General features: G+C 45.4%; 1 protein-coding gene across 4 annotated transcripts in view; it reads right to left on the reverse strand.

Annotated features, from left to right (window-relative positions):
* DENND1A (DENN domain containing 1A) overlaps positions 1-23233 on the reverse strand; it is a 1299692-nt gene that overhangs the window by 210810 nt on the left and 1065649 nt on the right. The window lies entirely within an intron of this gene.

Below are 23233 nucleotides of genomic sequence, written 5' to 3' on the forward strand. Positions count from 1 at the left end.
GTTAGTTTAGGTTACGGAGAGCTCTGCATTTCTCTGTCTTACCTCAGCCTCTGATGTTTCAATTTAGGTTTTAAGGCATCTGTCTGTTGAGACCCCAATAAAAAGAATTTCTATTGCTGCAATGAAAATATTCTTTAATGCAAATTATAAAGAGAAAAGTGTCTCTGGGGAAGGGTTCGGTGCAGGTAACCGGCGTTTGAGATCCTGCCAGCCACCATACCGACGCCGGGATCCCGAGCCCTAGATTGCCGCGGGGGATGGGGGGAGCACAATGAAGCCCTTTGCGGGCTCGCTGCGTTCGCCATGCAGCGGGCACAGTGCACTCTCCACAGGTTCTATTCCCAGTCTATGGGTGTTGTGGACGAGTGGGAATAGTTCCTGTCAGTCGCATGCCGACTGTTGGGCTTGTAATTGGTTGGGATCCCAGCGTCAGTATAGTGATCAGCGGTCACATAACTACATCCCCAAGCGATGCTTGGCTTATGCTGGGCACAAATACTATGGATCACTTAGCTGATTGGATTAAGAGCTCCCGATCAGCTGAGTAGTGTGCATGCAGCTTAATCCCCTGTGACCCCCGTACACACCGAGCTAGAAATAGCTCAGTGTGTACATTCTGCTATGGGATCGTTAGAATGCCAGCTTCAATATCACACTGCACATAAGGGACCTCATTCAGGTCCGGTTGCTGCTGCTTCTTATGCAGCAAAGTATTGATTATTGGTACTTTGCACATACACAGGACCCATTCTGCTCATGCGCAAATGGGTCCAGCAATGAAGGTAGCAGGACAGCAGCAGGCGGTCAGTTACTGACATTCTGCTGCTGTCTGGGGGGTGGCGATGACCTCCGTTTGTAAAAACAGAGGCGTGTCACCGAGGTTTAGGGGAGGGAAGAGGCCAGGGAGCTCCATCGTAGGATGGAGATTTCCTGGCCTGTGCAATGGGTGGCTTGCGCGGCACCATGGGTGCTGCAAGCCACCCGATGGTGGGGCAGATGCTATGCTGCATCCTAGGACACAAGTCGGATCACTACTGCAGCAGGAGATGTCTGCTTGTAAAAGATGCCTCCTGCTGCATTTATATACAGCGCTATCACTGCTGCTTCCAAGAAAGCAGCAATGATAGCAACGCCAACCACATCTGATTAACCCCCAAGATGCCACCTCTCAATCCAACAATTGCAGGAGCATTGTAAGAAGCTAACACTCCTGCATACACACCTATACAATCGTCGGGCCAATATCAAGTGATATTGGGATTCTAGTTCTAGATTCAACAAAAATATCTATCTAGAAAAGTAAGTAAAAAAAATGTAGTCACTCTTTACCACAGTATTGTTAATGAGTGGAGTATACTCATCACCATCAGTGCCATTGCCATTTGGTGTCCCACAAGGTTCTATACTATCCCCCATGCATTTTGCAGTATACAGTACATGCTCCCACTGGTGACATAATCAGGCGCCATGGCCTGGTCTACCACTGCTATGCAGATGACACACAACTGTACTTGTCCTTTGCTCCGGGCACTGATACAACATCAAAGGACAAGACTGCAGCATAGCCAACCAACTGGACTTACACTCGGGGATTCAGAATTACAAACCACTAATCGTGTGCGGAATCTTGGCGTTGTCCTGGATGGTGGCTTGACACTTAAACATCAGATATCAGCCACAATCAAATGCTCATTCTTTCACATGAGGAACATAGCCAGAATCAAGCACTTAATTCCCTCAGATGATCTGCCAAAAGTCATACATGCATTTGTATCATCTCGATTAGACTACTGAAATGCCCTCTAACTTTGTCTCCCAGCAAAAGAATTGCAACGCTTATAGTGGGTGCAAAACACAGGCGCCAGGATGTTAACCAACCAGCCCCGTTCTAGCCAAATAACACCCTCCCTCTACTCTCTTCACTGGCTGCTTGTAAGATGGTGAATCATCTTCAGGAATGGGTAACTGAGTTTTAAAGCACTACATGACCAGGGCCCAAGGTACCTGAAGCAGATTCTGATTCCATACTGCCCCACTCGATTACTGCGATCTGTAGATGAAGGACTTTTAGCAGTACCTAGAATCTCCAATAATTCATCTGGGGGTCGAGCATTTAGTCATGCGGCTCTGAATCTATGGAACTCACTTCCCCGCACAGTGCGAGAGGTCCAAACTTTCCTGTTTACTCAAGCATTTCCATAATGTCCCTTTAGTATCTATATACTTCCGTATTTTATGAAAAGCTGTTCTGTACTACTGTATATTATGCTATGTATCTGTTAAGCGCCTTGAGTCCTATTGGAGAAAGAGCGCTATATAAATAAAATTATCATTATTATTATAAAATCTGTATTTTCGTGTCTTTTTGATGAATATATCATTTAGTAGGCTTCATCATGCAGTAAACTGTATAGAAAGGGTAGGGTGACTTACACAGGCTCTGTGGCTGCATTTCCCTTTGTTTTAATCAGCCATAGGACATGTATAACTCATATATGTCCTGGGGCAACTTGTAGAATACCAGATCAACCTATCTGAGCAGTGCCGTAACTAGACATTTTATCGCTGTGTGCAAGAAACAGAACCGCCCCCTCCCCCCCTCCCCAACACACATTTAAAACAAGGCCAGTGTGCAGCGTAGGCATGTGGCAAAAATATAGGTGCGTGGCTTAATTGGGAAGAGGCATGGTCACAAAATAATACCAATTCATATTACACCATACAGTAGTCTCCATTATTTAAAATAAGATTTTAATTACCGGTAAATCCTTTTCTCGTAGTCCATAGAGGATACTGGGGTCCATTTAGTACCATGGGGATGCACAAAATATCCAAAACCGGGTGGGAGAGTGCTGAGGTTCCTGCAGAACTGACCAAACTGAAGGTCCTCAGAGGTCAAAGTATCGAACTTGTATAACTTAGCAAACGTGTTCGAACCTGACCAAGTAGCGGCAAGGCAGAGCTGTAAAGCCAAGACACCCCGGGCAGCCACGCAGGAAGAACCCACCGATCTAGTAGAGTGGGCCTGTACAGATTTTGGAACCGGCAAACCTGCCGAAGAGTAAGCATGCTGGATAGTAAGCCTGATCCAGTGAACAATAGACTTCTTTGAAGCAGGACACCCAATTTTATTGGGATCATAGAGCACAAACAGCGAGTCCGATTTTCTGTGATGTGCTGTCCGCTTCATATAGCTTTTCAAAGCCCTCACAACATACAGGGACTTTGAAGTAGTAGAGGTGTCGGTAACCACCGGGACCACAATAGGTTGGTTGATATGAAACGCAGATACCACCTTTGGAAGAAATTGCTGACGAGTTCTGAGTTCAGCTCTATCTTCATGAAAAATCAAACAGGGGCTCTTATGAGACAACGCCCCCAATTCCAACACACGTCCTGCAGAAGCCAAGGCCCACAGTGTAATGGCCTTCCACGTAAGAAACTTTACGTCAAGAACGTCTGAACCTCAGGGAGGGAAGCCAACTGTTTCTGGAAGAAAATGTATAAGGCAGAAATCTGGACTTTTATGGAGCCCAGGCGTAGGCCCACATCCACACCTGACTGCAAAGAAAGCTGAAAACATCCAAGTTGAAACTCCACCGCAGGAAATTTTCTATTTTCACACCAAGAGACGTATTTTCTCCAAATACGGTGGTAACGTTTAGATGTTACCCCTTTTCTGGCTTGGACCAAGGTAGGAATGACCCTGTCCGGAATGCCTTTCTGGGCTAGAATTTGACGCTCAACCTCCATGCCATCAAACGTAGCCGAGGTAAGTCTTGATAGATGAATGGCCCCTGTTGCAGAAGAGCCTCTCGAAGAGGTAGAGGCCACGGATCCTCCAGGAGCATTTCCAGTAGATCCGCATACCAAACCCTTCTCGGCTTATCCGGAGCAATGAGAATTGCTTGAACCTTTTCCCTTTTTATTCTTTTGAGAATTCTTGGGATCATTGGAAGTGGTGGAAACACATACACCATCTGATAGACCCATGGAGTCACCAGAGCGTCCACCGCCACTGCCTGTGGGTCTCTCGACCTGGAACAATACCGTCTGAGCTTCTTGTTGAGACGAGAGGCCATCATGTCGATCTCTGGAATTCCCCACGACGTGTCAAGCACCCGAACACTTCCGGGTGAAGGCCCCACTCTCCTGAGAGGATGTCGTGTCTGCTGAAGAAGTCTGCTTCCCAGTTGTCTACTTCCGGAATGAAGATTGCGGACAACTCCACAGCATGTCTTTCTGTCCAGAGGAGAATCCTTGTTAACTCTGACCTTGCAGCTCTGCTCTTCATTCCGCCCTGTCGGTTTATGTATGTTACCGCCAACACATTGTCCGACTGAACCTGAATGGCCTGATCTTGAAGAAGATGTGATGCCTGCAGAAAGGCGTTGTATATGGCCCTAGTTCCAGAATGTTGATTGGAAGAATGGTTTCCTGACTTGACCATTTTCCTTGGAACTGTTTCCCTTGGGTGACTGCTCCCCAACCTCTGAGGCTTGCATCTGTAGTTAGCAGAATCCTATTTTGAATCCTGAAACTTCGGCCCTCTGTCAGGTGAGAAGTCTGAAGCCACCACAGAAGAGAAATCCTGGCTCTTGGCGACAGATGTATCCTCTGGTGCATGTGGAGATGCGATCCTGACCATTTGTCTAACAGATCCAGCTGGAAGGACCTTGCGTGAAACCTTCCATACTGCAGTGCCTCGTAAGCGGCTACCATCTTTCCTAGAAGGCGAATGCACAGATGCACCGATATCCGGGTTGGGTTTAGAACATCCCGCACCATCGACTGGATTACCAGTGCCTTTTCCAATGGAAGGCATACCTTTTGTGCCTCCGTATCCAGTATCATTCCCAGGAACGGAAGCCTCCGTGTTGGTTCCGGAGTAGTCGAGTTGAGAGGGCAATGTTGTCCAACAACCTCTCCCTGGATGGTGCTTTTATCAGCAGATCGTCCAGGTACGGGATTATGTTCAATCCTTGCTTGCGGAGAAACATCATCTTGGTGAACACCCTCGGTGCCGTGGAGAGGCCAAATGGCAGGGCCTAGAACTGGTAGTGACAGTCCTGTAATGCAAACCTTAGATAAGCCTGATGAGGCGGCCAGATTGGGATATGAAGTTACGCATCCTTGATATCCAGAGACACCAAGAATTCCCCTTCTTCCAGACCTGAGATCACCGCTCTCAGAGATTCCATCTTGAATTTGAACACCCGTAAATACGGGTTCAGTGACTTGAGGTTTAAAATGGGTCTTACCGAACCTTCCGGTTTCGGAACCACAAACAAGTTGGAATAATAACCTTTGTTTTGTAGCTGAGGTGGAACTGGAACAATGAAGTGAGTCTTTACCAGTTTTTGAATTGCATCCTGTAAAGATATAGGCAGGGGTTAATACTGTATTTGTGGTGTTTCAATCTTTATAGCGTTTAATGTACTTTTTATTACTTCTGTTCCCATGTCTCTCTGGCTTGTGTCACTATTACCCCATCTGTGTGTTCATCCATTAGCCTATATATTCTGAACTATAATCTTACCCAGGTAAATACAGGTGTTCTGTGACCTGGCACATAGTGATGTCATGTTATGTTATTGTAGGATGATGCCAGTCTGTGATCATGGATAATCCTGTGATCCTTATATGGTCACATAGGAAACAGATTTGAAGTCCAGGTAATGTCTCTCTGAAGATGCCCCTCCACAGGGGACAATCAGGACTTAAACCAATCTCCCTGTCATTGTTACTTCTGTTTACTGTCCTGTTACATGCTGGTCTCTGACAGACAACACGGAGCCTGACCCAGCATGTGGTCAGCAGGAGAAGGCCAGCTGTGGGAGGGAGTAGGGAAATACCCGAGGTGGGGTCCCACCAATCAGGAACCTGCGTCTGAGTGATTAGAAGAACCCTGTATCCTCACATGTGGCGGCAGCGGTGGGATCATTCAGACACCAAACACCGACCACAGGAAGCGTGAAAGCCCAGCAGAGAACCGAGGATCAGGCCATATGTAATGCAAGAGGAACGGCAGTGAGGTGGTACAAAGTGAGTAGGTGTCCTGTGCAAGATAAAATGTTTCTAAGGAAAGAAAATGAACGCCTCAAGTCTCCCAGGGCAGTGGAGCTCGTGGATGGAGGTGTGTCGGTGTATCGGCAGGCTGGTAAGCCGGATCTGTTATTAATTGTTACAAAGATGCAGTACATTTGGGAGTACTGGAATGAAGCTAGGCGGATGATCAGTGGCTGGAGAGTATCCAGCATACAGGACAAGTTGTGTTACCTGCGGGATGCATTCCTGCACTGTTTGGTGTCTGAATGATCCCACCGCTGCCGCCACATGTGAGTATACTTGGTTCTTCTAATCACTCAGACACAGGGCCGATGAAATCAAAGTGATGGTTTATTTCTCACAGCATACAGGAATAGATAATTCACAGGAAACAGAAGTAAATATAGCCCAGAAACAGTATACAGGTAGCAGTCCAGATAGTAAGTCCCAGTAGAGGTTTTAGGTCCACAGCAATTCCGTGCAGAAGTTCCATATAAACAGGTCCACACAGCAGTGATAGCAGATTAGTCGATGCAGTAGTAAGTACATATAAGTCCATACAGTACTGGTGATGCGTTCCACAAGGTACCCTGGCAGAGAATCACCCCTTAGCCAAAGTCCTGCAACTAACATGCGGAGCTGACCTGCGCAACCTCTTTTAAAACCTTCCAAATGCCCATCATGCCGCGCTCACCAGGGGAGGAGATGCAGGTTCCTGATTGGTGGGACCCCACCTCAGGTATTTCCCTACTCCCTCCCACAGCTGGCCTTCTCCTGCTGACCACATGCTGGGTCAGGCTCCGTGTTGTCTGTCAGAGACCAGGATGTAACAGGACAGTAAACAGAAGGAACAATGACAGGGAGATTGGTTTAAGTCCTGATTGTCCCCTGTGGAGGGGCATCTTCAGAGAGACATTATCCGGACCTCAAATCTGTTTCCTGTGTGACCATATAAGGATCACAGGATTATCCATGATACTTGTAACCTCATACACAGACTGGCATCATCCTACAATAACATAACATGACATCACTATGTGCCAGGTCACTGCACACCTGTATTTACCTGGGTAAGATTATAGTTCAGAATATATAGGCTAATGGATGAACACACAGATGGGGTAATAGTAACACAAGCCAGAGAGACATGGGAACAGAAGCAATAAAAAGTACATTAAACGCTATAAAGATTGAAACACCACAAATACAGTATTAACCCCTGCCTATATCTTTACACATCCTATAAAATTATACTTGCCTCCTGTGAAGCTGGTAAGCCTGATTTGAAGAATCTGTGAGGTGGGAGTAACTGAAACTCCAGTCTGTACCCCTGGGCGATAAGCTCTTTGACCCAGGGTTCCTGGCATGATGTCGCCCATATGTGACTGAAATCTCTTAATCTGTTTTCTAGGCAGTGCGGTCCACCGTCATGGTGAAGGCTTTGAGGAAACAGAACCAGAGTTCTGTTCCTGTGAACCTGCAATTGCTTGTTTTCTGGGTTTACCTCTATTGCCTTTGAAGGCTGTAGAAGAACCTTTGGTTTTATTTTTAAATTTTGCTGTACGAAAGGACTGCAGAGTTGGAGTAGAGTAGGTCTTCCTAGCTGGCGGGGCTGCGGAAGAAAGTTATGTAGACTTACCCGCCGTAGCCTTGGATATCCACGTATCCAGTTCATCTCTGAACAGGGCCTCACCTGTGAATGGTAGGCTTTCCACACCTTTTCTGGAATCCGCATCCACAGTCCACTGACGTAGCCATAGGCTCCTGTGTGCTGGCACTGCCATGGCTATGGTGCGTGCATGGAGCAAGTCTATCTCTTTTATGGCCTCCACCATAAAATTTGCAGAGTGCTGTAGGAGTAAAACTATCTCCCCTCTGGGTAAGGAATCTAACCCTTAATTAGGTTACCTGACCATTTTGCAATGGCCTTAGTGATCCATGCACAAGCTTTAGTGGGTCTTTGGGCAACCCCAGCAGCTGTGTACAGATATTTGAAAGTGGTCTCAATCTTGTGCCCTTTAAGGAAGCTGCCCCCGGGACAGGTAAGATTATTTTACGTGACAAGCGAGATACCGATGCATCAACAATCTGTGGGTTTTCCCATTTTTTTTTATCATCCTGAGGAAAAGGGAAGGATGCCAGTAACCTTTTAGGGATCTGAAACTTCTTGTCAGGATTAATCCAAGTTTCTTCAAATAGGGAATTTAATTCCTTAATGCAGGGGTAGCAAAGGATTTCTTTTATACATTAAAATAAGATTCCTCATCTTCCTCTGTCACTTTGTCAGGAATGTGCAGGACATCTCTAATAGCTTCTATCAGGGCCTATATTCCTTGTGACAGAGCTGCATCCCCCCTCCCGAGTCCACCTCACCCTCCTCTGCGTCTGATACATCATCATCAGTGTCAGCCTTCAGGATTTGGGCCAGTGTATGCTTTTGTGTACAAATGGTAGTGGTCTGAGACGCTGGTATGGACACAATCTCTATTCAGATCTTCCACAGACTGTCTTAAGTATTGCGTCTCTCTCTCTCATTTTGGGACAATTTATGTGAAATATTTGTGATTATCCCTTTTAATGAATCCAACCATACTGGTTTGGACCCACTAGTCTGAAAATGTGTACGTTCCTGAGTACACTGTAGTGATCCCCCTGGGGAAGAAAAACACTCCAATGTAAAATGTGAAAGAACACACCCACACAGGAGAAAGGTTAAAAGCACAGTTAACCCACACAGAGCCCTCTAGGGAGACACAGAGTATGATGGAGCCAGTCACACCGCACCCTTGCAGCTAATGCCAAGCTTAGCTGAGTCGCAAACTAAGTACCCTTATTAGGGCTTAGTATTCTAAAATTGCTTTCCCCCTTGCTATGACCCCCGGAACCGCTGAGGTAATCTGGAGTCCTTGTGGAGGAGCTGCGCTTCCCTGCCAGTCTGTCTGTGTAAGAGGCAGAAGGAAAATGGCGCTGGTGAGCTGCTGGATCTGCTCATAGTGAAGCCCCGCCCCCTCAATGGCGTGCGGTCTTCCTGTTTTTTATATACTGGCTGAGGTGATTTTGGTGCTTAACAGTGGGTCAGAGCCCCTGTAAGCGCTGTGCCAGTGTGGGTAGTTGTTTAAAAATGGCTCAGCTCACACCTCATAGCGGTGCAGCAATGCTGATCTGAGCCTGGAGAGGCAGCCTGCACTCAGAGCTGTGCTCCTACCCTTGTGCCGCCATAATAGCCGGCGACCTGCTAACCGGGATGCCGGCATAATACTCACCACTCTTCTAAGTTCTGGCTCTGTTAGGGGTGGCAACGTACTGCGGGAATGTACGCTCGCCATAGTGGGGCTTGCGAATGGTTCCCTCAGGAGCTCAGTATCCTGTCAGCGGGGAACGGGACCATTAACCCTATAGGAGGTTGGGCCGTTCCCCCCCACCTTAAGTGCCATGAAGCAGACAGGCTGGTGCCAACCAGCCCTGTCTGAAAATAACAAACAGAAAATATATGCAGAAAATTTTTCAGGAGCTTCCCTAAGCGTGACCGGCTCCTCCGGGCACATTTTCTAAACTGAGTATGGTAGGAGGTGCATAGAGGGAGGAGCCAGCGCACACTATTGATTTCTTAAAGTGCCCAAGGCTCCTAGTGACCCATCTATACCCCATGGTACTAAATGGACCCCAGTATCCTCTAGGACGTAAGAGAAAATACGCTGCACAGTAGTGCCACTTACACACGTTACAGCAGGAAGAGCCCCTGTTACACATTACTCCAGGTAGAGCCCATGTTACACATTACACAAGGTAGAGCCCCTGTCCCACATTACACCAGGTAAAGCCTCTGTCACGCAGTACGCCAGGTAGAGCCCATGTTACGCATTACTCCAGGTAGAGTTCCTGTCACACATTACACCAGGTAGAGCACCTGTCACAGAGTCCCCCTTTTTTTTTTACACATTACAGCAGCAGAGTCCCCTTCTTTTTTTATACATTAAGCAGGCAGAGTCCCCTTTTTAAACATAAGGCAGCAGAGTCCTCCTTTTATACACATTAGGCAGGCAATGTCCCCCTTCTTACACATTAGGCAGGCAGAGTCCCCCTTTTTACACATTAGACAGGCAGAGTCCCCCTTTTACACATTATGGCAGACAGAGTCCCCCTTTTTACATATATATCTCTATCTATCTATCTATCTATCTATATCACACACTGCAGAGTGGACATAGAAACAGCGATAAGGATGCCAGTACCCTGGAGGGACTCACCAGAGCAACGGGGGCCTACTGTCTGTAGGGACAGCTGAGCATAGCGTTGGGGCTGAAGGGGGCTGCTGCAGTCTGTCACACACACTACCTCGTGCCGGGCAGGAGGCGGGCCACAGTACACACATACTATAGTTGCTGGGCTCCTCGGTGATGGTGGAATGAGAGAGGGTGGGAAGGGCTGGCTCGGCGTAACCAGCGGGATGGACCAGGTGACAGGGTAAGCGGGGCTTGAGGGAGGTCATGAATTATTAAGGGGGGTTTCACATGCGTGCACTTGCAGGCTCCTGTGTCTGCTCCTCCTGCTAATCTCTGCCCCGATCCCCACTGGTATTCCCCCGTGCCCGCTCCTGCCCACCGTCAATATCATCCTCCTCCGTACTCCTCCTCCCCTGGCTGCCGTCTGCATGAGGGAGGGATGTTGCAACAGACAGCGCTACAGCTGTCCAGCGCCGCACAGAGTACCAAAGCGGCCAGTCAGGGTGAATGCGGACGGTGCGCCCACAGGGCAAATGCTCTGTGGGCAAAGCACCGTCTGCCCACACCTAATTATGGCACTGTATCCGAGTTGTCTGTATCTGCTTTGCAGAAATTCCACTTAGACCAAATGCAGACGTTTATGGACTGGCTGAATATAAAAGTGAAGATCGTAAATGCCACCTGGAACATAGAACCCTGTGGAAATTATTTATAAATAGACTGGGCATAGCTAATATTCCAGTCTGATCATTCCTATGTATACATTAGTTTGTAGCGATAATGAATTGATGCAGAATCATTTTCACCAGCAGATGTTGGCACAATGGTGGAGAAAATAAATTTGTAATAAAAGATACTAGCCGCAGGGGAGCAATGTAGGCTTTAATAAAGAGCAGGTCTAATGAAATCTGAGAGAGATGCTGAATTACGAGAGGAAAAATCAAAACAAGGAATGTGTAGCTGGATGCCAAAATAAACTGCTGTAAAATGTTTCTAAAGATGAGTGAGAGTGAATGAGAGGCCACCCATTAACAGCAGCACTTGGTAAGGATCCACAGCAACTACACTGCTGACTGCTGGTGAATAAGGGGGAGACGGAATACAGTGAGTGACAGTAACAGGTTTGTTCAGGCAAGCCTGGCCCATCCACGAGGAGCTTAATCTGTAATGCCTGACTGTCAATTCCAGTGAGGTTGGGGTTTACTGCTTCACTATTTTCTTTTTAACCAAATCCCTTTTTGCTGTACAGTTATTTCATTGGCTTAACCCATTCATGACCACAGGTATTTTAGAGCAGATCTGTGTGACCAAGCCACATATCTGATTTCCATTTGTCTATGTATCTGTTTTCTACACTCAAATGCATTGCATTTTGTTTGTTTGTTTTTGCTTTGGACAGATAGAGCTTATGCTTTATTGACATTTTTTTTATTTGAAGTGCATTACTCTGGTTAAATCAGGAAATACACTGATTAAGAGTGTGGGCTGGCTCTACCAGACTCAGGGGCAGATGTATTAACCAGGAGATGGCATAAGGAAGTGATAAACCAGTGATATGTGCAAGGTGATCAAGGCAGCAGCCAATCATATCCTAACTGTTAATTTACATATTGGAGTTGATTGGCTGGTGCCTTTATCACCTTGCACATATCACTGGTTTATCACTTCCTTATGCCTTCTCCAAGTTAATACATCTGGCCCACTGTCTAGAAAATGTACCCGAGGAGACGGAAAACTTCGAGAGAAGGATTTCACACAGTAGCGAGATTCACACCAGCTCACACATACAAGGCAAACCAAGCTAACTAGCTTGAAACATCAGCAACGGCTGAACAATATTACTTAACCAAGTAACAAAACAGTACTTAACCAAGAACCAAACAGTACTGAACTAAGTAACCACTGCAGGAACACGAAGCGCTGGGCGGGCGCCCAGAATCCTCTACGGACTACGAGAAAAGGATTTACGGAAGGTAATTAAAATCCTATTTTCACTTGCGTCCTAGAGGATGCTGGGGTCCACATTAGTACCATGGGAATGTACCAAAGCTTCCAGAACGTGAGGGAGAGCGCGGAGGCTCCTGCAGAACTGATTGACCAAACTTCAGGTCCTCAGAGGCCAAAGTATTGAACTTGTAGAACTTTGCAAACGTGTTCGACCCTGACCAAGTAGCCGCTCAGCAAAGCTGTAAAGCCGAGACACCCCGGGCACCCCCCAGGAAGAACCCACCTTACGAGTAGAGTGGGTCTTAACAGACGTAGGATACGGCAAGCCTGCCGTAGAATACGCATGCTGGATAGTGAACCTGATCTAGCGAGAAATAGTCTGCTTAGAAGCAGACACCAAGTTTCTTGGGATCATACAGGACAAACGGAGTCCGATTTTCTGTTACAAGTAAACCTCTTCACATAGATTTTCAGAGCCCTTACCACATCCAAGGACTTAGATGAAATTGAAGAGTCAGCAGCAGCTGGCACCACAATAGGTTGGTTGATATGAAATGCCAACACGCCTGCGTTGGCCGGACCGCGCCCCCCTAAACGACGGCTTAACGCCGCCGTCCAGCCCCCTGCCGCCCAGCAACTGCCTCTGCCTGTCAATCAGGCAGAGGCGATCGGGACAATATAACGGCCTTTGGCCGCCCAGTGACTCAAATTATGACAACAATAGCAATGGTATATAATACAATTACTAGAGCTGCAACCACATCATGCAGTTTAAGGGACAGAGCAAAGCTGCTGCATATGCCCTGTGGTAGTAGCTTCTTCTACCAAGTTTGCTGTGTGTGTGGTTCAGAGTCCTCAATCAGTGCACTAGTCCAGAATAGCTATTAGGAAGAAGAGACAGGAGCCTTACCATGAGGTGGAAGAATGTGTGGTTAGAAATTGCAGGATTCGTTGTATTATGTTTGTGTATTTATTTATTATGGTATGTTTAACCTTTTCCTGATTACTTATTTGTCTTATTTAAATGTTTGATACAGCCTATACTAGAGACCATCAATAGTGTTAAATATTAATACTGTTTTCATACAGTATCCAATGTCTAAAAAGACCAATGTTTACATTAATGTCCAGTGTCGTTACTAGGTTCCTCTACCGCTCCCCCAGACTCCTGCACTTACTCTAATGTTCCGCAGCGTGTGAGATTGTGGACGTCATTTGGAAACCCCTTTCTAGAAATCCTGCGTTTGCCAGTGGGCGGCATTGGTAAGTGTGTATGCACTGCTGTTGGGTCCAGTCGCTAATGATATTGCCAGGTACACACATCATCCAGTGTGTATACGCCTGGCATAGGGCCCTTTGTTATTTGTTTAACTCATATTGTTTCTGTACTTTGTAAGACTGTTAACCTCTTCTGGTGCCATATAAATAATAATAATAATAATAATAATAATCAGTCTGCTGGAGAGGATGGACATTTTCTTGTAGCATACATTCTTTCCCAGTACTTCCTATATGGTGAGCACAGACTGATGACATCATCACTGTGTTGCACACATCTTGCCCTCTACCCAACTAATACTACGGGGTATCAGCTGATTGCCAAAACTATCTGTTCCCAGAGCACTGCCATCTAATTAAATTGCATATTTCCTAGTGCATACCTCCCAACTGTCACGATTTCAACGGGACTGTCCCGCTGTCCCTCCCGCGGGTCGCAGTGTCCTGCGGGCGGGTGGGCAGTTGGTGGAACCTAGTGTTCATTCTAGCACCCTGCACCTTTCAAAATCTGTGCAGTTCCTCTTTCCTGCCTGGGGTGTCGCTCTTTGCTGTGATGCTTCTCCGCATACTCTGATTTGTTACTCAGTGCTGTGATACAGAACTGTGTGTGCTAAGAAGCACCAGAGCAGAGAGGGACACCCCAGGCAGGGAAGAGAAACTGCACAGGATTTGAAAGGTGCAGGGTGCTAGAATGAACACTAGGAACCAGTGATCACCACTGCTCTGCTTTGCAAAGCAGCCGGTGATCAATGAATAGATGCCGTGCGGCATCTGAACAGTGCGGGGAGGAGAGGAAGGGGCTGCCCAGCTGTTCAAGGAGCGCTGGGCACGCCCCCAAATCAGGAAAAAAACGGGGATCGTAGCGCAATGCACCGACCCCTAACCCGAGACCTCGCCCTATAACACGAGGCTACGCCCCCTTTTCGACTGCGGGCGCACCAAAAGCGCGTCATGTCCCGCTTCAGTGATCACAAAAGTTGGGAGGTATGCTAGTGGGCAGCAAGAGCCTACAATACCCTTAAAAATCTATACAAAATCTAACAAAGAATAGTAAAGGATAACATTTCTTAGCAAAAACTTTACGTTTCAAATCATATTAAATATCTGCAATGTTATTGTGTGTTAGGTCTGAAACAACTTTTCTGTAGTATATGGCTGGACAAGGATCTCAATAATTTTTTTCATGAGGCATGATTTTCTACACTGCACAACAAAATAAGAACTGTAAAAGTGGACAGGGATAATGTACCAAGCAGACAAGAGGAGACTAGTGGAGAAGATAACTCAGACACTGAGCTATAGAATCTGTCTGTATAACAACGGTTAATCATATCTTCCTTATGTAAGCATGCAAATTACTGACATTCAGGATCCCTTTTTTATGAAGAAGAGAAAGTGTTGGGGTGGATGGACCACAGAGATTACAATGAGATGTATACATGGTGTCTGAGAGACTCGGCAGCAGGGCCGGTGCTAGGGTGTTCGGCGCCCAGCTGCAAACTATAAATTTGCGCCCTCCCATATTCCTTTGGCGCTCGCCGGGAAAAGGGGTGTGGTCTCACAAGTAAGGGGCATGGCCACATAATAGTACCCCCATTTAAAATTACGCCACAATGTAGCACAATCTTATTCATCTTATACGTAATGCCCCACCCGTAGTAGTAGCGTCCTTATACGTAATGCACCCCAGTAGTAGTAGCGTCCTTATACATAATGCACCCACAGTAGCAGTAGCGTCCTTATACGTAATGCACCCCAGTAGTAGTAGCATCCTTATACATAATGCCCCCCCCAGTAGTAGTAGCCTCCTTATACGTAATTCCCCCCTAGTAGTAGTAGCGTCCTTATACATAATGCACCCACAGTAGCAGTAGCGTCCTTATACGTAATGCACCCCAGTAGTAGTAGCGTCCTTATACGTAATGCACCCCAGTAGTAGTAGCATCCTTATACATAATGCCCCCCCCAGTAGTAGTAGCCTCCTTATACGTAATTCCCCCCAGTAGTAGTAGCGTCCTTATCCGTAGTGCACCCCCAGTAGTAGACGCGTCCTTATACGTAATGCCCCCCAGTAGTAGTAGCGTCCTTATACGTAGTGCACCCACAGTAGTAGACGCGTCCTTATACGTAATGCCCCCCCAGTAGTAGTAGCGTCCTTATACGTAATTCCACCCTAGTAGTAGTAGCATCCTTATACGTAATGCCCCCCCAGTAGTAGTAGCGTCCTTATACGTAGTGCACCCACAGTAGTAGACGCGTCCTTATACGTAATGCCCCCCCAGTAGTAGTAGCGTCCTTATACGTAATACCCCCCTAGTAGTAGTAGCGTCCTTATACGTAATTCCCCCCTAGTAGTAGAAGCGTCCTTATACGTATTGCACCCCCAGTAGTAGTACCGTCCTTATACGTAATTCCCCCTAGTAGTAGTTGCGTCCTTATACGTAATGCGCCCCTAGTAGTAGTAGCGTCCTTATACGTAATGCCCCCCAGTAGTAGTAGCGTCCTTATACGTAATACCCCCCTAGTAGTAGTAGCGTCCTTATACGTAATGCCCCCCCAGTAGTAGTAGCGTCCTTATACGTAATACCCCCCTAGTAGTAGTAGCGTCCTTATACGTAATTCCCCCCTAGTAGTAGAAGCGTCCTTATACGTAGTGCACCCCCAGTAGTAGTACCGTCCTTATACGTAATTCCCCCTAGTAGTAGTTGCGTCCTTATACGTAATGCGCCCCTAGTAGTAGTAGTGTCCTTATACGTAATTCCCCCATAGTAGTAGTAGCGTCCTCATACATAATGCCCCCCCAGTAGGAGTAGCGTCCTTATACATAATGCCCCCAAGTAGTAGTATAGTCCTTATACGTAATGCCCCCCCTCAGTAGTAGTAGCGTCCTTACACGTAATGGCCCCTCAGTAGTAGCGTCGTTACACAAAATGCCCCCCCTGTAGTAGTTGTGTCGTTACACGAAATGCCCCCCCCCCCCCCCCTGTAGTAGAAGCGTCGTTATAGGTAATGCACCCCCAGCAGTAGTGGCGTCGTTATAGGTAATGCCCCCCCTGTAGTAGTAGTGTCGTTATAGGTAATGCCCCCCCAGTAGTGGCGTCCATAAAGCGCGCGCACACAGACATACATACATACATATATACACACACACAATTCTCTCTCACCCTCAATTTACCTAAGCCAGTCTCCCTCTGTACAGCAGCCTGGTCCGTGCAGCTCCGCCCCTTCTGTCCCGTAGCGTACACAGTGCTGTCACACAGGTGAGGGGAGGAGAGGGAGGAGGCTTTTCATGCTGCAGGCGCCGCTGCCAGTGCCTGTCATACAGTGACAGACACAGCAGCTGTCGGCAGCAGCAGGCGGGACAGGACGGCGCAGCAGGGAAGGGATGCAGAGCAGGGGGAGCGCCTCTCCGTCCCAGCGCCTCCCTGCACTGCATCCCTTCGCTGAGCGGGTAGCGCCGGGCCTGCTCGGCAGCTAGTTTGTAAAGATGCCGATCTGATGAACAGACACCTTATGGTCATTATCAGGGCATAATGATCGGAGTCCCCAAGGGAGGAGGAGAGAAGCACAAGTCACCTGCATTTTCTAAAGCTTTCTATACAACATCGTGAGGACAGCAAAGAGATTTATAATGCACTCATATATCACATAAAATAAATAACATTAAAAACAGAAATTAAAAAAAGTTTGAAATAATGTTTTCAATGTCATTTTTATAAAAATACCAATAAAAAAAGTCAACTATGAATTTAACACATGAAAACCTATACTGCGATAATTTGATATATTTTGGCTATAGTAAAGTGGGGGCTCGACAACACAATATGTGACATTACAGGGGCAGGGCCATGATGATATACTAGCACCAGACAACACAGCCAGAGAACTTTGGGCTTTCTATATAAATAGGCTTGCCATAATATCTATTTAATCTAGGACAGTTAGGATTTGCAGTTTCTGTAGCTAATTAAATCTTTCAGTGGTGGGTTTCACGGTACTCGGCACACTGATACTCCAGATACGCCAATCTGAGAATCGCCACCAATGACACTTCTGATTACCTCAGCGTGTGTGGTTAATCAACACGGTCGCTGCCACCAGCTAAAGTGATTTTTTGTGACACACCAAGGGCAAGCTTCAGCTCTCACCTGCACACACAATTATTTATACTTAAAAATAGATGACACGGGCCAACTAAAACACAGATCCAAAATTACGGTATTTAATTCAAGAATATCTTCAAAGCTTATAGATACAAAAAAAAAAAAAAGGTTACAAGATTCTAATAGTTTAAATAGTAACACAAGTAATCACAATTTCAATAAATAAAATAGGGGGGAAAAACAACGCTCAGGTCATCTGGGGAAGTGAGAACTCTTTGGACCGCCTGATATCATTATAGGATCAAGTCTCTCACTTGATCCACTTTACAGCAATTAACGGTTTACATTGCATGTTTCTCATATTTAAACCCACTGCAGCCCACATGCAGCCACCACCCCGCTGGGATTAATTTTGAACCCTTCCAAAACCAGAATTGGTTGACTCTAAGGTTAGGCTCTGGGGTCTCTGGGTTATTCGAAGAGGGGTGGATGCTCTTATTTCTATTGCTGTTTGAAGCTTGGAGATCTGGACTGTAGTCAGCCTTGACTAGTTTTTACAACATGCTTTAGGAAGACCAGTTCACACCTTTCAGGCCATAGTGTCTCTGAGGGGCTCTCCCAGGGGCACTTAATGCATTCTCCAAGCAAACTCGTGTCCTCTACATCAAAGGAGACCTGACACCTCTGGGCTGTATTGTAAACAATTTGTGTCCCAACAAAGAAATTAAGTTTCAACCAGTTGTCAGCCTAATACATTTTCCAGAATTCAATATACTGTACATTGATACATAACCCAATGTGAATAATACAATAGTTTTAATCATGCCCATTCCAATATAAAATTGGGTGTCCCCTACAGTGTGGAAACACTTTTATCAAAGGATGTTTTTATTTTTATTTAGGCATGTTACAGAGAACAGCAGGTTTATCTGATTTCAGTGTAAGGGTGCAATTTTGTACCTGGACAAACCATGTTGTGATGCACGGGGCTGCAAAAGCAAAAAAAAATTCTGCAAGCAAGGTAAATAGTATCTTCTATTGTATGCAGCATACTAATAGTGAGAGCATATACTGTACATTCAGAGATAAGCTAGGGCGCACAATGTTACAAACCCTCAGCCCTCTATATATATCTCCATATATTAAATTTGCCCCCCTGCCCTGAAGCACAACATGCACTAAGCTAGGCCCTATCTGCACATTACTGACAATTTACATTTTTTTGGACTGTTTGCAGAATTCTCTGTTCTGACTTCAAGCCGCTACAATAGATGGCTGGGGTCACTGTCTTGTATGACCTGTCCTATTTAAAGTCAAATTCCTATTCCGACATCACACAGCAAAAAAGAGAATTCGCAACCACTTAACCCCTTCACGGCTGAAACAGAATCCTCAAAGAGACAACTGATCCTTTCATCTGGTCCCTGGCGTGTTTTTATAAGTAGCCTGATGTATCATTAATAGGGTGGAGAGACAAAACCAACTATTTGTGTACTCTTACATCAAAAACTATGTTTGTCTTTTATTGAAAGAATATTTCTTGTACATGCTGACCACAGCAAAACCAATTTATTTATTTTTCAGATTATTACAGTTATCATCCCTTTTCCAGTTTAATCCACTTCCCAAGTGCATAAAATTATCACCCTCTAGTTTGGATTGTGACTCCCTGCCCTGCAATCCATTTAATGGAACTCTACCTCTGTGCTAGCAATCTGACCCTGTTCTCACTCCTTCACCCAATATTCACACTTGCACATTCATCATGCACCAGCTTTCTTTCACCTCCTTCCTTTGCATAATCCTCATCTCCTTTTCTTTTCTTAATTGTATCCTTTTGCATTCTCTTGCATCTTGGCAAAAAAACAATCTTTGTAGAAATGAGCACTTGGGCTTCCTTCAGGTCAGGTATTTCTTGGAATACTCACCCCCCCATTCTTCTACCATCTGTCTTATTGTTTCAATCAACAGATAATTCAGAATAAGACAAGCAAAAATGAATGCATGCATTAGGGGTTGCCTGTAGGTACAGACTCTGGTAAATGTATAATTTCAAAAGAAGGATTTCCCAATGGGCAGTATTATCTGCAGCAGATCATGTTTCCTTAAACTATGCATATGTCTCAGTATACATAACATGTATATTTATGTTAAAAATTAACTATCACACAGTTGAAAATATATTATTACCCACTTTGGCCACAGTTTGTTTTCTGTGTTTTATCAGTTTGTTACAATGAACAATAACAACATTGATATTGTATTATTTTGCTGTAATAAATCTATAAGGTATGTTTGATTTTGTGATATTGTAGTTCACAACAAGAAATTTTAGGGAAAAACATTCTCTAATTATCAGAAGAGATGATATTTACATTTATTCAGAACACTGATTACAGAAGCTTCCATGGACTGAGGAACATAAAAAATGGTGGAATACTTATTAGATATATTACACTACACTATATACTGTATGGGTAAACAAATCTATTTGTTTCACATCACATATTCAATATCTACTATGTAGTACCAGCATATAAACAAAATATTTCTGTATATCTATTAACATTCATTAATTAGATATCAGCTAGATGTTCAGAACTGTTTATTGGAGTATTCACTTTACCTTCTCCCACTTATATAGCTCACACTAAAGCTCCCTCCCTCAAACATACCCTACTCCCACCTATACTGCCCACACTAATGTTTCCTCACACATACCCTACAACCACATATACTGCCCACACCAATGCACCCTCATACATACCCTATTCCCAAACATACAGCCCACACTAATGTTTCCTCGCACATACCCTATAACCACATATACTGCCCACACCAATGCACCCTCACACATACCCTATTCCCAAACATACTGCCCACACTAATGGTTCCTCAAACATACCCTATAACCACATATACTGCCCACACCAATGCACCCTCACACATACCCTATTCCCAAACATACTGCCCACACTAATGGTTCCTCAAACATACCCTACAACTACATTTACGGCCCACACCAATGCTCTCTCACACATACCCTATTCCCCTCACACCAATGCTCTCTCACACATACCGTACTCCCCACACAATGCATCCTCACACATGATCTAGTCCTGCCTATAATGCCAACACTAATGCTCCCTCACACATATCCTACTCCCACCTATACTGCCCACACCAATACACCCTCATACATACCCTACTACCACCGATACAACCCACATTAATGCTCCCTTACACATACCCTACTTCCATCTATACTGCCCACACCAATGCACCCTCACACATACCCTACTACCACCTATACAACCGACATTAATGCTCCCTCACACATACCCTACTTCCACCTATACTGCTAACACCAATGGTCCCTCACGCAAACCGTACACCCACATATACTGCCCACACCAATGAATGCTTGCACATACCATACGCCACCTATACTGCTCACACTAAATGCACCCACATATACCCTACTCCTACCTATATGGCCCACACATAACCTACTGTCAGCTATACTGCACACACTAACGCACCATCACACATACCTTGTTCCCCCCTAAACTGCCCACACTAATGCACCCACAAATCTGTCCCAATCTAAACTATAAGGGGCATATTAGTTAATACATTATAAATCTAAACTCTGGATTAAAACCCACCACTTGACAACATTTATCAAAATAAAGTTAATCCTCATATTGCAACTTCTACTCTATGGGAACGGTGGCATGTTGTTTTATCAAATGCTGAAAAGCTTGACTTTTTCCTGCAAACTAACACAATATCGGGATGGCATTAACTTTATTTGTATATGAGGAAAAACAAAGCCGTAGAAGGGGTGGGTCCCTTTCCGGGTCAAATCAACTTCAACACGTGCACGTTAGCCATGGGGTCGGCAACAGAAATCTTAGGGCCCAGCACTGGAGCGCTAGAAGGGACCAAGAGAAGATGGAAAGTGAACCAAGGGAAGGGGAAGGAGGTGAGTTGGGGACAGAAAGCCACATTGAGAGGGTACAAAGAAGGGGAGCTCTAAAGTAGGGACAGTGGTGTTAATAGAGGAAGGAGTACCACGAATAAGGGTTAGTATTGGTCACTGGAAGTAAGCCAGAAGAGCAGGTCCTGGGACCTCCACAGTAGCAGCCAAGCAGCACACAGCTGTCTCAGCAGTAGATGGTATTTAGCAGACCAGGGAGTACATGTGTACATCAGGAGGGATGCAAACAAGGAGTCCGAAGTGGGGAGGTCAGCAGCAACTGGCTCAACCAGGGGTCAGGAGAAGAGAGACAAACCGGAGAAGGCGCCAGTCAGGTCAGCACTACGCTCTGGCAGACACTCTCAGCACACAGTCGATAGTACAGTACAGGGCAAACACCAGCCGGACAATCTGCAAAGGCAGGACTGCAGGTATCCGGAGTAACGGGCCTCAGAAGATGCGCTCTGCTGAGGATGATGAGTGGGCAACAGGACAGGCTGGAAGAGCATCCACAGCAACCTGGCAGCAAACAGCAAATCTGTCAGCACAGTACACTTAATCCTGGCACCCTGATCTTCAGGGCCACTCAGGAGCTCAGGGCCCGGTAAGGGTGTCCCCTTTGTCTCCCCCGTCGCTGTACCTGGTTAGCCACATAAGCGCATGTAATGTTCTCTTTACAATGGCAGTTTTAGGCTGCTGATGACAAGGAGGAAATCTCACATGAATTTTAGCTACCTATAGGAACCTAATCATTGTACTGCAGTGCGGAGCACAGTGGCTCCTTACAAATCAATGTTTATAATACAGGTTGAGTATCCCTTATCCAAAATGCTTGGGACCAGAGGTATTTTGGATATCGGATTTTTCCGTATTTTGGAATAATTGCATACAATAATGAGATATCATGGTGATGGGACCTAAGTCTAAGCACAGAATGCATTTATGTTTCATATACACCTTATACACACAGCCTGAAGGTCAGTTTAGCCAATATTTTTTTTCTACATTCACACAATTCATTTATGTTTCATATACACCTTATACACCTTATACACACAGCCTGAAGGTCATTTAATGCAATATTTTTAATAACTTTGTGTATTAAACAAAGTTTGTGTACATTGAGCCATCAGAAAAAAAAGGTTTCACTATCTCACTCTCACTCAAAAAAGTCCGTATTTCGGAATATTACGTATTTCGGAATATTTGGATATGGGATACTCAACCTGTAATACTAGTAACAGCAGCAGCATGCTTTTCCAGCGAATATTTTGGGTCTACATTCTTAGCAGGCTTTTTGTATTTTGGCATGTTTAAGAATATAACAAAACAATGACTGTACAATATTGTGGAATATTTACAAAACCTTGAAAAATATTGAGAGAACAATTCTCACAGTGATCAGTAGGTGTTAGCCGTTATTTAATGGGTAAAAAGTAAGAACTACTGTAGTAAAAGAAATTACTTTAGTATGACAAATTGTATGACTTTCAGCGGTGTGCTACAGCTGTGCTGCAGGTGGTAAATAAACTGCAGACTGCTGAACACATACAGTCCGAGACAGTGATGAAAAATCCATGGCAGAGACCCCCATCCCCGTTGTTTGTGGAAGACAATTACTAAACAAAAGGATGTAATCAACATGTGTATTA

The sequence above is a fragment of the Pseudophryne corroboree genome, chromosome 8, assembly GCF_028390025.1.
Source record: "Pseudophryne corroboree isolate aPseCor3 chromosome 8, aPseCor3.hap2, whole genome shotgun sequence".
NCBI classification, from domain to species: Eukaryota; Metazoa; Chordata; class Amphibia; order Anura; family Myobatrachidae; genus Pseudophryne; species Pseudophryne corroboree.